This window comes from Chelonia mydas, chromosome 3, assembly GCF_015237465.2.
Source record: "Chelonia mydas isolate rCheMyd1 chromosome 3, rCheMyd1.pri.v2, whole genome shotgun sequence".
NCBI lineage: Eukaryota > Metazoa > Chordata > Testudines > Cheloniidae > Chelonia > Chelonia mydas.
The window spans coordinates 128,473,569-128,488,693 of record NC_057851.1 but is presented as its reverse complement, the minus strand read 5'-3'; positions in this window follow the sequence as shown (position 1 = coordinate 128,488,693).

The window sequence follows — 15,125 nt, the reverse complement described above, 5'->3', positions numbered from 1 at the left end:
GACCATTGGGGAAAAAAATATTTCTGGTTTGATTAGAAGTTCCCAAAATTTTCAACCTTTAAACTTATCAAAATTATCCCAATACTTTGGTATTGTACCTTACAGCTATCCCCTCCTCCCGAAGTCATTTGAAAATTCAATTTTTGACATCACAGAAGACTCAGTCCTTTATAGGCAAGTGTAAAGAGGACCAGGTGGTTTTTAAATCAAAGTCCCCAAACTTAGAACCAGCAGTCTGCTAGAAAACTCCCAATATATATTGCCTCACATGCACTATAAGGTCATAACACAGGATGGACTGTGGATCCTTGTCATGCTGATGTAAGCACTATATATCACACGCTTGAGTGGCTATGTATATGGAAACACAATCATGCTAGCCACATGTTTAGATACTGAGATGCAGCCTGTTATGTGTCTTTGCGGTGGCACTGATTTCCTTGTTAAGTGGATTCTTTGGGCCAAATCCATATCTGTCGTAAGTGGTTGCAACTCCAAGGAAGCCAACAAAACTGCACTTGCCTATTCCAGCATGACCCTTTGTATTTACCTTACTTTTGGGGGAAACAAACAAAAGAAATAGTATCAAATTAATCCCTGCAGTTGCATTTCAAACAATGGAGTTACCCTATGGAGAATTTGGGCCATGGTGTGCATTGCATTTTGAAAAATTAAGATGACCGATGGAGAGAATGGCTTGTGGCTGGAACAAGGATAAGCTTGGCCATATTGCTGTATCTACTGATTAAAAGTTCACAGATTTTTAAGGTCAGAATGATATCTAATCTGACCTCCTGCATAACAAAGGCTCTGGAATTTCCCCAGTCACCTGCAAAGGAAAAGGATTGGTTCAGCTTCTTTATAGTGAATAAGGCCAGAGAGTGTACTTCTTCCCCTTTCTTCCTTTATTTCTTTTTTAAAAGAAAGGTTGCTTTTTACCTGAGGAGTATCTAGTCTTGTCTCCCCTCATTTCATGGGAGAGCTGATCAGAGAACCGGAGAGCTGGAGTGGGAGCTTTTTCAGTTAATTGAAAGGATAGTTGTACTGAATTTTTAACAAATCTTTTCTCCCAATTGTTTGTCAGACTAAGAATACAAATAATTTCAGCAGCTCCAGAGAAAATGGTTTTACTGAAGACAGTCTTGTCTCTTGCACTAACAGTACCATCTGCTGTCATGACATTTCTTATAGTGTCAGAGAACTTTCTTTAACCCTTTCTTGGTTGTCACAGCCTAGCATGACTAATTTGTGCTCCCTACCTCAGCATATGGATGTACAGTCAACTGAGGTTATCACAAAACAAGAGGGCCATGCTTCTGTAAGCGAATTTAACAAGTGAAAAAGAAAAGCAGGATGATTATCGGTAGTGACTATCAGGGGGTGCGGGGCCCGGGACAAATCAGCCTCCCCAATAGTCTCCTCACCGTCTGTCTGGTGCCCTGCCCCTGAGCGCCGCTCTCCTCCTCACTGCCTGCCCTCCGGCCTCCTCACCCCCCTCCTGCCTGCCTGCCCCTCGCCTCCCTGTTCGCCTCCTCACCCCGCTTGCCTGCCCACCTCCCGCCTCACCTCCCCACCCGCCTCCTCACCTGAATATCGGATCAAATGGTGTCCCAATTGTATCGACGTGCAGGGCCCCCCAAAGCGTAGGGCCCGGGGCGGTCACCCCGATTCGCCCTCCCCAAGGGACAGCTCTGGTGACTATTATTTCACATATCACAGCAATGGGTGCCATGTAAGAATCTAGATAGAATTGCAGTAATAAGGGACAGTAAACAAAGACTACGCCAGGGATGCAGTAAAGCATAACCCTACAGTCTCTGCCATGCTGCATGTTACAGAAGGGCTACCCATCTGTCACATGACCCAGCCCGGGATTTAAGGGAGGAGTGTGTCCTCCTTCCACCTGTGAGTAGGGTGACCAGCTGAAATGGACAAAATGTCGGGACGCATGGGGGAAGCCAAAACATTTTTTTTTAAAAAGTGGCCAGAGCCGGAGCGGCCAAAGCTGCAATATCGGGACAAATGGCGTCCCGACTGTGCATCGGTCGGGATGCAGGACAAAGAACTAAAAATCAGGACAGTCCCGATTTTATGGGGACGTCTGGTCACCCTACCTGTGAGAGAGGCAAGGGAGAAGCCTCTGGGGACTGAGCAGGGAAAGTTTTTGATGTTGTTCATGAGTTTTCTGTTTAGCCAATAGAATTAGGCCCTGAGGCCAGGGTCTGAAACAGCCTTGGGTATGGCTCTGCTTATATGGGCTCGTATTTTATTGTCCTGTTACACAGTGCTTACAAGCAGCAGGCGAAAGTGTGTGTGTTTCATTAGTTAGGAAATACTCCTATAGTACAAAGAAGGGCATGTTACTGTGTCAGTTTAATGGGATCCTTGTCACTCTCCCAAGTACCAGATGGAAGAGTTACACTTTGCTTTGTTTGAATCCTGGAGTTTGTGAGCATCTGCAGCAGCAGCACCAGGGACACGGAGAGATGAATGCACTTCAGTGGTGGTTATGACCTTCAGTCTACTTCTAGAAGAATTGGGGGTTCTCACAAACTAAAAATGCTCTAAGGCAACAATTTTGATCAGGCAACCGAGTGAAGTACATCCATTAAGCTATAACCTTTAGATCCATCCTATACAATAAATAACAATGTGGGGCAGCAAATCAATACAGTCTGTAACCCACTACTGCCCATTGTCACACTGTCGCATTACTAGAGTGTTCTGTAGCAATGTGGACTTCCTGTTGGACTTCAGTATTGCGAACTAGCAAAATGGATTGTGAGTTTCCAAAGTGAAAATAGCTCTGTTCATTAAATGTTGGTTAAATATTGCCTGTTTTTGAGTGCATGTTAGACCGCCACTGAGAAGAAATATATACTACTGTATTAAGCATTTAGATCATTTGAGCATTTTCAGTTCTATTTTTTCTTGTTTCTAAGAATAATGGCAGGAGGGGAAAAGTCTCCGTTAATAATCTCTCTATGCCTCAGTGTCCCATTTGCAAAGTGGGGATGATGATACTTTTCCTCCCACCCCTTGTCAATCATGTCTGTGTAAACTGTAAGCTCTTCAGGGTGGGGACTGTTACTCATGATGTATTTGTAGAATGCTTAATACACTGGGGCCCTGATCTCAGGGGGACCTAGAGGTGCCATCATAATTCTAACAATAATAAATCATTAGACACAGGAGAACTGTGAACGGTTCCATTAAGAGAAGCACCTGAACGTTTGGATGGGCACCTGAGGCTTATGCAAACCTCTTGGCCATGATTCTCCTTTCAATTACACTGTACTACTCTCGTGTAATTCCACTGCAGTCACTGGCTTCACTCCTGATTTATGGTGCCTGTTAAAAATGCAAAACTGCAGCACAATCCTACAGTGTGAGCCTTGATTCTAATGGGAACTACCCATAGGAAGGACGTACAAGATCTAACTGTTGGACTTCATTCTTCAGGTGCACTGAATTCACACTTGGTACAGCAGGGTGTAGGTAGAATAGGCATCACTCTTCTGTTCCTTCTGGGCTGCCAGGGAGCTAAAATGGCCTGTGTCATGATTTACAGCTGTTCCAATGCTCCACCACACTCCCCTTCTTCCCTGACATGCCCTCCTCTTTACTCCTGACAATGCCATCTGCACTGATGTACGGGGACTGTTGCCCCCTTACTAACATTCAGTGGGGGTGTTTTGGTTGGCTAGTTCCCAGTACTAAAAGGGGAAGGGTCTATGGGAAATCAGGACCCTGAGACTGATAGTCCTCAAGAACAATGGGGAGAGGCCAATGGTCCAGGTCAGCCTGAATGACAGGGCGGGCAGGCTAATCAGAGAGTCAGGAGGCCAGGGAGGTCCCGTCCTCCATGTGAGCTGGAATTGCCTGGGTAAGACAGAGTGGGGCCCAGCTAAAGAGAAAGCAGGAGTGCAAGCTGAGCTGGGGAGCAGAGATGTGCCAGATCCAGAGAGAGCAGACGCTGTCCTAGGAGCAGAGCTGCAGCCCCAAAGCCAGAGGCACAGCCCAGAGAGAGCAGACTTGCCCTGGGAGGAGAGCTGCAGCAATCAGAGCCAGAGGCACCAGAAAAGCAGCCCAGGAAGCAGGTCAGTGCTGGGAGCAGAGTCACAGAAGCAGCCGGCAGAGCAGACCTGTCCTGGGAGCAGAGCTGCAGCAACCAGAGGCAGAGGGGTCAAAGAAGCAGCCCAGGGAGCTGGAGGCAGAGCAGCAGCCGCAGTGCAGAGACAGTCCTGGAGCTGGGGCTGGGGCAGTCTGGAGCTGGGTGCGGTGAGCAGCTGGGGAGAGCGAGGGGGACCCTGGGCAGCGGGCCCAGCACAGGGAGACGCCTCAGCCAAGAGGCTCTGCAGGCCAGGCTTGGATCGTAACCCCGACAGGGCGGGGGCGACACTGGGATGAAGGGTCCTACCACTTAGAGCCTGAGAGCGTGTGGCCACCACCAGAGCAAGTGTCCAACCCACAGCTTCCCTACAGCACAGCCAGGGCCTGAGAAGAAGGCCTGGGACTTACAAGGAACAGAGTGTGAACTGCCCTGACATTCCAGAGATCCTGTTTGTGATGTTCCCTGCCACAGAGCGGGTTGATGTGTTTCCTTTAACCTTTCCCATTATTCCTTATTCTTTTTAAAATTAATTGTTGATTAAATAACTTGCATTTGCTTTAACTTGTATGTAATGGTCAGTGGGTCAGAGAAGTGCCCAGGGCAGAGAGAGTACCCCAGAGTGGGGACACCCTAGCCCCTATCCTAGGTGACCACAGCAGGGTTGGGGGTCGAGCCCCCCTTGTTGGGGTTACGAGGACTCTGCCAGACAGGAGAGTGGAAGTGGAATCTTCAAGGGCAGGGAGGCCACTGGGTAAAGGAAGTGGGAGTGAGGACTCAGATCCTTTTGCTAGCCCTCTTCACCCGGGTAGTACAGAAGCCAGGAAAGTTCCCCACAATAGCGGGACTATTCTCCCGCTTACACTGAGGAATAGAGCTGGCTGGAAAATGAAAATCCATTCCTGCAAAAAATTCCCATTTTTGAATATTTTTCCCATCCAAATCTGGCTGAAAACACAAAGTTGTTTTGCAGGAAGGGATTTCCAGAAAAAGAAAAAATCTGATTTGGAAGAACCAAAATCGAATCGTTTGGCCTACCTGGAAAACTCTTATCAATTTCACTTTCTCCCTGCAGGCAGAAAGTGAGATTGACAAAAGCCTTCCAAGATGGCAGCCAGGAATCCATCATGTCAATGTTTCCCAACAGAAAATTGGAATTTTTTTTTCAAAATTGAAATTTTCCTGCAGAAATCTAAAATTTTTGCAAAAAGGGCAATTCTCATAGAAAATTCTCAGCCAGCTTTACTGAGGAGTGTGGTCACAGGTGGCACAGCATCCAAGGACTCCCTGTGATGGGAGCAATTCTCAGCTTCCCCTTTAGGGTGGCTTTCTGGCTGTTTTGTGCTACCTCAGTGCAAAGGAGCCTGAACCAGGGTTCAGGAACCAGACCTTGGGTTGTAAATGTCTCCAGAACAGACACTTGTGAGATTTCACTCACTTTCTGGTGAGAAATGCCATAAGAAAAGGTTTTCTCACAGTGTTTGGTGTTTCTAGTCCCAGTCAGAAGCTGCTGTGGAAAAAAAACCTATTAAACAAAATTAAATATAACTTTTTCAAACCTCACTAAATGTGAATCTCTAGCTTCTTCCAAATATGACCTGAGTTTGACTTTATGCATATTTTTAAAATTCAGGTTCTCAGCAGCCTGAATAATTTGCTGCCCACATATCTCTGGGGCACATTTTTGTTCCAGACCTAAATGGTCTGTGTTTACTCATAAATAAAATAGAGAGATGTAAAGTTACCGCCTGCAAAGTAACACAGATTCTTAGGAAATAAATATAGCTGAGGGTTTACTGTCCATATCGCTAGCGGAGTAATGACTTGTCAGCACAATTAACTTCCAAAAGAGACCAAGGGGGGAAATAACAAAGGCTGATCCTGTAGGTTTCTGGGGAGTGATGATGTAGGTTGGAGAGAAAGATGACGCCAGAATGAATTTCATTAATGAGCTCTATTCACCACATTCTAGAATACAAAAGGGAAAGCATAGTTCATGCAATAGTTGGCTTTTAGCTGGGAAGGAGACACCAGCCATTGAAATACATTAGATAGATGTGATCCGCCAAAGCAATGGAATAGCTACAGCAGTGAAGTTTCAGTCCTTGAAAAATAGCCTTTCATGCCACTGAGAGACGAGATGTATTTAAAGGAAAACTTTAGTAATCAATCCTAATGCAATCATAATGCATGGCCATCTTGACTTCAGTGAGGTTCCATGTAGACACAAGGGGACTGCCTGATTTGTAGGGTCCGGGCCTATGTTTGTAGACTGCATTGAGCTGCTCTTCTGGTGAAACAAGCAATACAAGTGGCCAGTATTTTTTTTTATTCATTTTTTGTCTTAAATGTATAATTATTTGTTCGCTAACACTTACATCTGCTAAAAGCCATAAAAATACAGTTTTACAAAAATTAAGTTAAGCCCATTATTTTCTGGGGTCATGGTGTAGGAGATCATAAGTTTTCAGTACATACCATGAAATGTAATAGCAAGTCTTTGATCCTGTAAATAGACTTGATGAAATGTTAACAATCCTTCTGTATGGTATCTGTAACAAAGCTGGAAGATAAGTGTGATTTGGAAAGGTCTCTTAAATCAGTTTGACTGTGGGCACCATGCCCACAATTTGCTTCATCTTTTAAACCTTTTTTGGTAAATTAATATTTTGGATAATGATGAATATAAATAATTTACATACACAGCTTTCATGTTGCATGCTCACTGAGCTGGATTTTCAAAGGCATCAAGCCAGGATCTAATTCCTGGCTTTATTAGGTCATGAAACAAAATGTGCAGAGAAGATATAATGTCCTTAAGCTGCAACATCAGCATCAACAGACAGACCTAATGCTGCTGGACTTAACAGAATTAGATTTCATGTATAGTTAATGAATGCAAATGACACTTAATTTTTACAGCTAGAGATGTAATACATTGTGTATGACACACACATGCAATTGCAAAAATTATTCAGATTTGTGATTCCTGCAGCCCGTGTTCTGTTTCAGCCCTGTAAAATGTACACTGCTGTGGGGAAAGGCTGTAGAAAAATGCCAGCAAGATTACTATATAATTTAAAGCCACCCGAGGAGCAATATTAAAATATTCATTAGGATGTTACGAAGGTTGCATGTGTTTTTATTTTCCTCTGCTGCTGTTAAAATAGTAAGAAATAGGTAAGAGCTGGTGGCAGCTGCAGGAACAAGAGTTGGAGCTGGGTTCAGACTGACACTGAGCAGCTTCCTGAAGAGAAATAGTTTAGTCTCCTGAGGGCTGTAATACCTTGGTCCCATTCCTGTTGTTGGATTTAATATGTGGATGGCTGGTGTGTTAGTGGCCTGTGACGTACAGGAGGTTGGACTAAATGATCTGATTTTTCCCTTCTGGCCTTAAACTCTTTGGCTCTAAACACCTTCTAAATACCTTGTGGAGTGTTGTATCTTTCAAACAATATATACAGCATTTCTAGTTCTTCCTCTCGGTCCCTGGCCCAATAGAAACACTGAGAAGGCCAAATGCATTCCATGTATAAGGAGGTCAGAGGTGTAATTCCGGTAGAGTTATGCCAGAGCTGACCCTAGGAGTGTGTTGCTCAACAGTGTTCCCTCTAGCCAATTAATCAGCAGGTCTAATGAACTATGAAGAGAGTCCCATCCAGCTCTCCTTGACAGAAGGGGGGAATAGATGAGATTTTCCCCCTTTTTCCATCAAGGAAAGCTGAATGGGCCTTGACATAAGGCTTAGAGATTTGTTGAGTGAAAAGTAAGGAGGGGGAGAATGGAAGGGTCAATTAAACATGCAGAGTGCTCAAAAAAAAATAGAAGTCTTAAAAAAAAAATTGAAAATCATAGCCTAATACTTCATTCTCAAACACAGCAAAGACAAGAGCAGAATGGACATGAAAAATGGTTCAAATCTATAGGAGATATCCCATGAATGGAGAAGTCTGACTATGCATTAAACTAGAGGAAATCAGACAAGTGTAGGACCCTTTCCTAGGCTATAGCCTGACCCTGCACCCGCTGGATTCTGTACAAAACTGCCATTGCCTTTAATGGGAATAAGTACAATTTGTAAAGATACATGTCAATGACCATAACAAATGCACATTTCCAGGCATAGTAGAAGGAAAAAGCACACAATGTAATTTAAAAGAGAAATTCTAGGCTAGCCCACGCATTTATTACACTAATTGCTATTTGACGTCAGATAGTCTTACATTTGCGGGGATGACTTGCCGTACTCCCCTCTCCCACATTAGATGAACCAGCTATATATAATTCCCTGGAGTATACGCCACAGAGGCCACCCAACTGGACATCTATTCATTCTAAGTAATAAGCAGCTCAACTCTCACAATGTGTGTTTGAGTCCCCACACAGCTAAGCCCTGATAATCACCAGTACTTCATGGTGAGTTCTGAGGTATGTTTCCCCTAGCCACCGCTGGTTTGGGATGGAGGCCATGAACTTGTGGTATACATTTGACCCTTTATATAACTCTTTTGCCTGGGCAACTTGCCACAAAATGATGCTAACAAATTGGCATCCCCCACCTCTTTACACTGGAGGTGTGGATAGCGTAAAAAGTTTTGCAGGTCATGCAAAAAATGTTTAAGGCTGGCTCTGCTTCTTCTGGAAAAAAGTATTGCCTTCCTGCCAGACAGATGGACCTGTAAGAAGCTGGGGCACTATTCTCAATTGATGTAATTGCCGTATCAAGTTACAACAAAGAGAAAGTGGAAGAAAAAATTGGCCAGCGTAATTTTAAAAATAATTCTTTACAATATATCTAGTAAGGAAAGAGTTGAGTGAAAAAAAATCTGGTGTTTGCTCTCTTTTTCTTTTATGACACCATTTTACTTATGACATCAAGAAAAGGACGATGTCTAGTATTACTCAAACTTGAGCAAGGTTCCCAGCAACTACCACCTGTGAAAGTAGGATCAGTCTTTTTATAGTGAAAAGTGTTTTATTTTAGACCCATATTTTACTACTTCTACAATGCGCTTACAGCAAATCCAACACTGCCATACATCTGCATAAATATTTGATACCTTTAATAGCATATACAGCACACACCGTGTGGTGACCCTTGGGCAGAAAGACGAAGTAAACTCATGTACCACCTGTGTATATTACATTGCGGTGTTCTGGTAATATGCCATGGTCTCCTGAAAAACCAATGTAAAGTAACAGTTCTATTCACACAATTTCAAAAATCAGAAGAAAGGCTGTACTGTTTAATAATTAAACAAAACTGAGACATTGGTAGGTGATTCACATTATTTATTGAAATAACACAAAAATTATCAACCATTCACAGTCACTTCTATTATAAACACCCGTTCTTTGGGGAATTGCTTACATGAGGAGAAATCATGTTTTTTAGAAATTTAATAAGCAAAAGAAGTGGTTTTGGGAATATTATAATGCAAATGCCATTCCTGCTGTGAGCAAGAATATTATTCACCCTGGATTTAATTTAACTAGGAGAAGTGAGCTATGATTTTATCTACTAGAAATACACATCTCAGAAAAATTCTGCCCTTTGCCATGGATTTACCTAGTCTTTCTGTGGATTTCAGTATTTTCTGCTAAATGTAACTTACATTTTTTTAAAAAGAAAGTTGCTAGCCCTCTGGATTGTGGAGAGGTGCTCCTGAATGAGAAGCAGTGAAGTACTGTGGTCCAGGTCTTGAGTCCACAGACAGATAGAAATGATAGCTCTGAGGAACAAATTTTGTTGCATACAACCCAACTTGCCTACCCCTACTGGTAGAGGTCAGAAATCAGAATTTTATGCCACAGGAAATTCTGGTATTTCTAAATTTTTCATCCTGAATAGGGATAAAAAGTCAAAATACTGAATTTTTCCCTGAATGGAAAGTTTAGAAAAATTTCAATTTGGAAATGCCAGAACACTTTATTTTGACATTGTGCATTGATTTGTCTAACTGATTTGAAATGTTTAGTTTTGACTTGGTTTGACACTTAATTTGTGTCCACCTGAGTCATCTCAGTGTCTCATACCCCTACTTTCCTCTCTCGGTTGAGGTCCCTAGTTGGACTACGTCTTCCATGATGCACTGCAGTCATTAAACTACTATAATGCAGTGCAGCAGTTCAACCAGAGAGGAGACCATGGTGAATCATGGAAGATGTAGTCCATGCAGGTAGCCTGGCCCATATCAGAGAATGGGGATATGAGACACCCAAACTTCCATTGCAGGGGTCAGCACCACCATGTTGCATGATGGACACCTGCCAAAATTACCAGACTTATTGACTGACATTGGCAGGGCGTGGGAGGGGGTTCTGGGCTGGGGGGGGATTTGTGGGGGGTACGGGCTCTGGGCTGGTGGTGTGGGTTCTGGGATGGGGCCAGAAATGAGGGGTTTAGGGTGAGGGAGGGGGCTCCGGGCAGGAGCAGGGGGTTGGGGTGTGGGGGAGGGAGGGCTCCAGATGGGGGTACAGGCTCTGGGGTGGGGGTGGGGATGAGGGGTTTGGGGTGTAGGAGGGTGCTCCAGGCTGGGACCAAGGGTTTCAGAGGGTGGGAGGGGGATCAGGTCTGGGGCAGGGGTGTAGGGAGTGGGTGTTCAGGCTCCATGCAGCGCTTACCTCAAGCAGCTCCTGGAAGCAGCAGCATGTCCCTCCTCCGGCTCCCACATGGAGGTGCAGCCATGTGGCTCTGTGCACGGCCCTGTCCACAGGTGCTGCCTCTGCAGCTCCCATTGGCCGTGGTTCCCAGCCAATGAGCTGGGAGCGGCAGAATCAGCGCTCGGAGAAAGGGGAGGAGGGACAGAGGCTGGGTGCCTGCAGAACTGCTTGGTCACGCCTTCGCCAGCAACAGCTGGGATGGCAAGCCGCCCAAGGTGAGCGCCCCCACAACCCTAAAAATTTTTACACAGACACTTGTGTCCGTGTACAGACACGTTGCCGATCCCTGTGCCATTGCAGCTGAAGTTGACACATATTACTATCAATGAAATGTTGTCATTTAGTCTGACAAACAGAAATTTTCAGTTTGGGTCAATGTGATCCAAAATGAAATAGTTCAATTTTCCAATAGAAAATTGAAAAAAATTGACAAAATGTAAATTTTTCCACAGAAAATTTTAATTTGCAGAAACTGCATTTTCCATACCTCTTCCTCACCCCTCCCAAAAAACCATATAGGCAGAACATTCCTAATCAACTCTAATCACTACCTCTCTCCTTAAAAGCTAAGCAATCTGTGGAGAAACTGATAGGCAGCCCTATGCGTGCTGGAGAAAGGACGCCAAGAGAAGGAGTTGTGAGTGTGATCTTCAGAGGAAGTAGAGGGGCAAGGTTTCTTGGGGACAGTGCTTGCTGGAGTGGCACACTTTGGGATTTCTGAGCAAGCAAACTGCTTGCTGTTTGTTTCTTCTTTGTTCAAGGAAACAAGACTGTATATTTTTGTAAATAAACAAGATTACATCCAAAATATATCTGACTCCTAGAACTGTCTCATCCTAACAGAAACAGTCCTTTACGGCCCTGAAGTTTGGCTAACTACTTGGGCCAAAGGGGCAACAATATATTGTATTTGCAATGCAAGTTTTGAATGTTTGACATATTAAACAAGGTTATCTAGTATTTTCTTTTCTTTTTATATCAAGAATCAGTGAATCCAAATATTTAGAATTTGGGTGGATTCATGTTAAAATTGATTCTGAATAATGCAATTGTCTCCTACCTTATTTATCATCAAGTATGTTGCATATACCATCTGTGCAATCCATTTGCTCAAGAATAAGAAATGTATGGAAAGTGAATAGTTATTTTCAGGGGGACAGAAATGCCAGTGAAATGAGGATAAACCCTCTTATGACCTATGCCCTATAATTAGTTCTAGTTGGATACTATGTTTCAGATGGAGGTGAATTTTGAAGGGAGTAGGTGAAAGTTAGGGACTGTCTCCAAGAATTACCACCTGGGTACATTACCTGGAGAAACTCCTAACAGGGACCCAACCCAGCACAAAGCTGCTGCACAACATCATGCAGTGCAATCAGAGTGTGGGAAAGGGCTTTTAAGAGAAAGGTGCTTTACTGTTTCCTAAATGCTGAGATTTGGAACATAGGCAGCTGATATGTGATTGGTTAATCCCAATTGTTTGTCAGCACACTGTTGAATCAGAGTGATCCAACATGTGTTCTCTCTATATTGCACAGATTAAATTAATGATATAGGAATGTAGCTTACTTAGCTATTTTCATGAGAAGAAAAATAAACATCTTTCCATCATCACTCACTATATGCAAATAAAGGGTGGTACAAATGAAGCTTTCACAGGAATGGACACTGTAAAGAAAGACATCTCACTATTAATACCGGAGTAACTCTGCCCATCCATGTGTTAAATCTATGAGTATGGCCACTGTGAATAAGGGCCAAAATGTTCAAACCTGGGCACCTAAATTTAGGCACTTAAATTCATATTTAGGCACCTAGATAGCTGCCTATCTTTGGTCAAGTTGTTGCCAGAAGCCTAAGCAGATCAGGTTGAGTTTGGCATTCCTGCAGTTAATACGTGCTGGGCCTTTTCTCCAACCATCCTTTCACCCGAGAGCTTACCAAACACAGCGCACACAGCAGACACAAACTCTGGCTCATTTGCTTCTTTCATACTTCCCATGAGTGAAAATATTGTTAATATTGACACAATTAGAGGGCAAGCTATGCAGACGTACAGCAACATCAGTAATCTCCAAATCTGCTAGTCAAGTGCTGCAGAGAATTGGTTGGACAGGACAGGAAACTCTCCACATTAAGGGCATGGCTACACTTGCAGATGTAGAGCGCTTTGAGTTAAACCCGCCTTCGGAGAGCGCAGTAGGGAAAGCGCTGCAGTCTGTCCACACTGACAGCTGCAAGTGCACTGAGGCGTGGCCACATTTGCAGCACTTGCAGCGGCATTGGGAGCGGTGCATTATGGGCAGCTATCCCACAGAGCACCTCTTCCCATTCTGGCACTGTGACTTGTGGGAAGGGGGCGGAGGTGCGGGGCATTCTGGGTCCTGTCCCAACGTCCTGTGATGCATCGGTTCACATCCCAGCAATCCCTCTGCTTCCATCTACAATTGGCGCCATCTTTCAACGTTTTTTGTACTGCGCGCTCTGTCTTCCCTTTTGGTTTGCGGGAATGGAGCCCGAACTGCTGAGGAGTATGCTGACGAGTCTCGCCAGCACGTCACGTTTGGCAGTCGAGTTACTCCTTAAGATCCAAAGTGACAGTGAGTGCTCCAACGACAATATCGACGCAAGTCACGCATACAACACAAGATTGCTTGTGGCATTCATGGACATGCTCACCACCATGGAACGGCACTTTTGGGCTCAGGAAACAAGCACTGAGTGGTGGGATCACATCGTCATGCAGGTCTGGGATGACGAGCAGTGGCTGCAGAACTTTTGGAGAGAAAAGCCACTTTCATGGGACTGTGTGAGGAGCTCGCCCCCACCCTGCGGCGCAAGGACACGAGATTGAGAGCTGTCCTGACGGTGGAGAAGTGGGTGGCTATTGCAATCTGGAGCTGGCAACTCCAGACAGCTACCAATCGGTTGCTAACCAGTTTGGAGTGGGGAAGTCGACTGCTGGAATCGTGTTGATGCAAGTTTGCGGGGCCATTAATCGCATCCTGCTCAGAAGAACCATGACTATGGGTAACATGCATGACATTGTGGCTGGCTTTGCACAGATGGGTTTCCCTAATTCAGAGGGGTGACAGATGGGACACATATTCCAATTCTGGCACCAGCCCACCTAGCCTCCGAGTACATTAATCGGAAGGGCTATTTCTCTATGGTTCTCCAAGCGCTTGTGGATCACCGTGGGCGTTTCATTGACATTAACGCAGGCTGGCCTGGAAAGGTGCATGGCACACGCATCTTTCGGAACACTGGCCTGCTTAGGAAGCTGCGAGCCAGTTCTTTTTTCCCAGACCATAAGATCACCACAGGGGAAGTCGAAATGCTCATTGTGATCCTTGGAGATCCCGCTTACCCTTTAATGCCGTGGCTCATGAAACCCTACACAGGAAGCCTTGACAGGAGCGGTTCAACAACAGGCTGAGCTGGTGCAGAATGACTGTGGAATATGCTTTTGACCATTTAAAGGGCCACTGGCGCTCTCTGTATGGGAAGCCGGACCTGACCAATAACAGTATCCCCGCGGTTATATCCACGTGCTGTATCCTCCATAACATTTGTAAAGGGAAGGGTGAACGATTCACTCAGGCATGGAACTCGGAGGTTCAACACCTGGAGGCTGAATTTGAACAGCCAGAGAGCAGGGCTATTAGAGGGGCCCAGCAAGGGGCTGCAAGGGTTAGGGGTGCCTTGAAGGAGCAATCTGAGGCTGAAAGCCACCAGTAATGTCTGGTGCCCTGCAAGGGAGTGAAGTGCAGTGGTTCCAATGTTAGTAGGAATCTGTGTTTGCTACGTATGATACACTGACTTGCAGTGCCTGTTGCTTTCCTGGGCTAAGGTATCTTTTACGTTATGCAATCATAAAGAATGTCTTCAAAGCAAAAAAAGTCCATTTAATGAAAAGAAAATGCATTTACGGAAAAGAAACACAACTGCTTGGGAAACACAAAGGGTAAGGGGGTGGCATGGGGAACAGTACAATCACAGGTTTGCATATGTCCTGTTATCATACTCAGCCTTCCTGTCTGGAGTGCTGTGCAATGAGTGCTGTATTTCAGGATGGCTGTACTGCGTGGTGATGGGGGTTGAGTGCAGAGGGTAAGGGTCGTAGTTTTCAGGGCTGTGTGGTGAAGCTACAGGTGTTGGAGGCAGCTGATGGTGATAAGAACCCGGATGTTGGGGAAAGTGGGTTGGAGGTGACGTGGGGGCACAAGGGAAAGAGTTTTGGGGCAAGGGCTGCAGGGGAGTGGGAGCGGGCGCGGTAGTGCTCCGCCTGCATGACTATGAGCGCCTGGCTCAAGTCCTCTTGGCGCTCCATGATGCTTATCAGCCACTC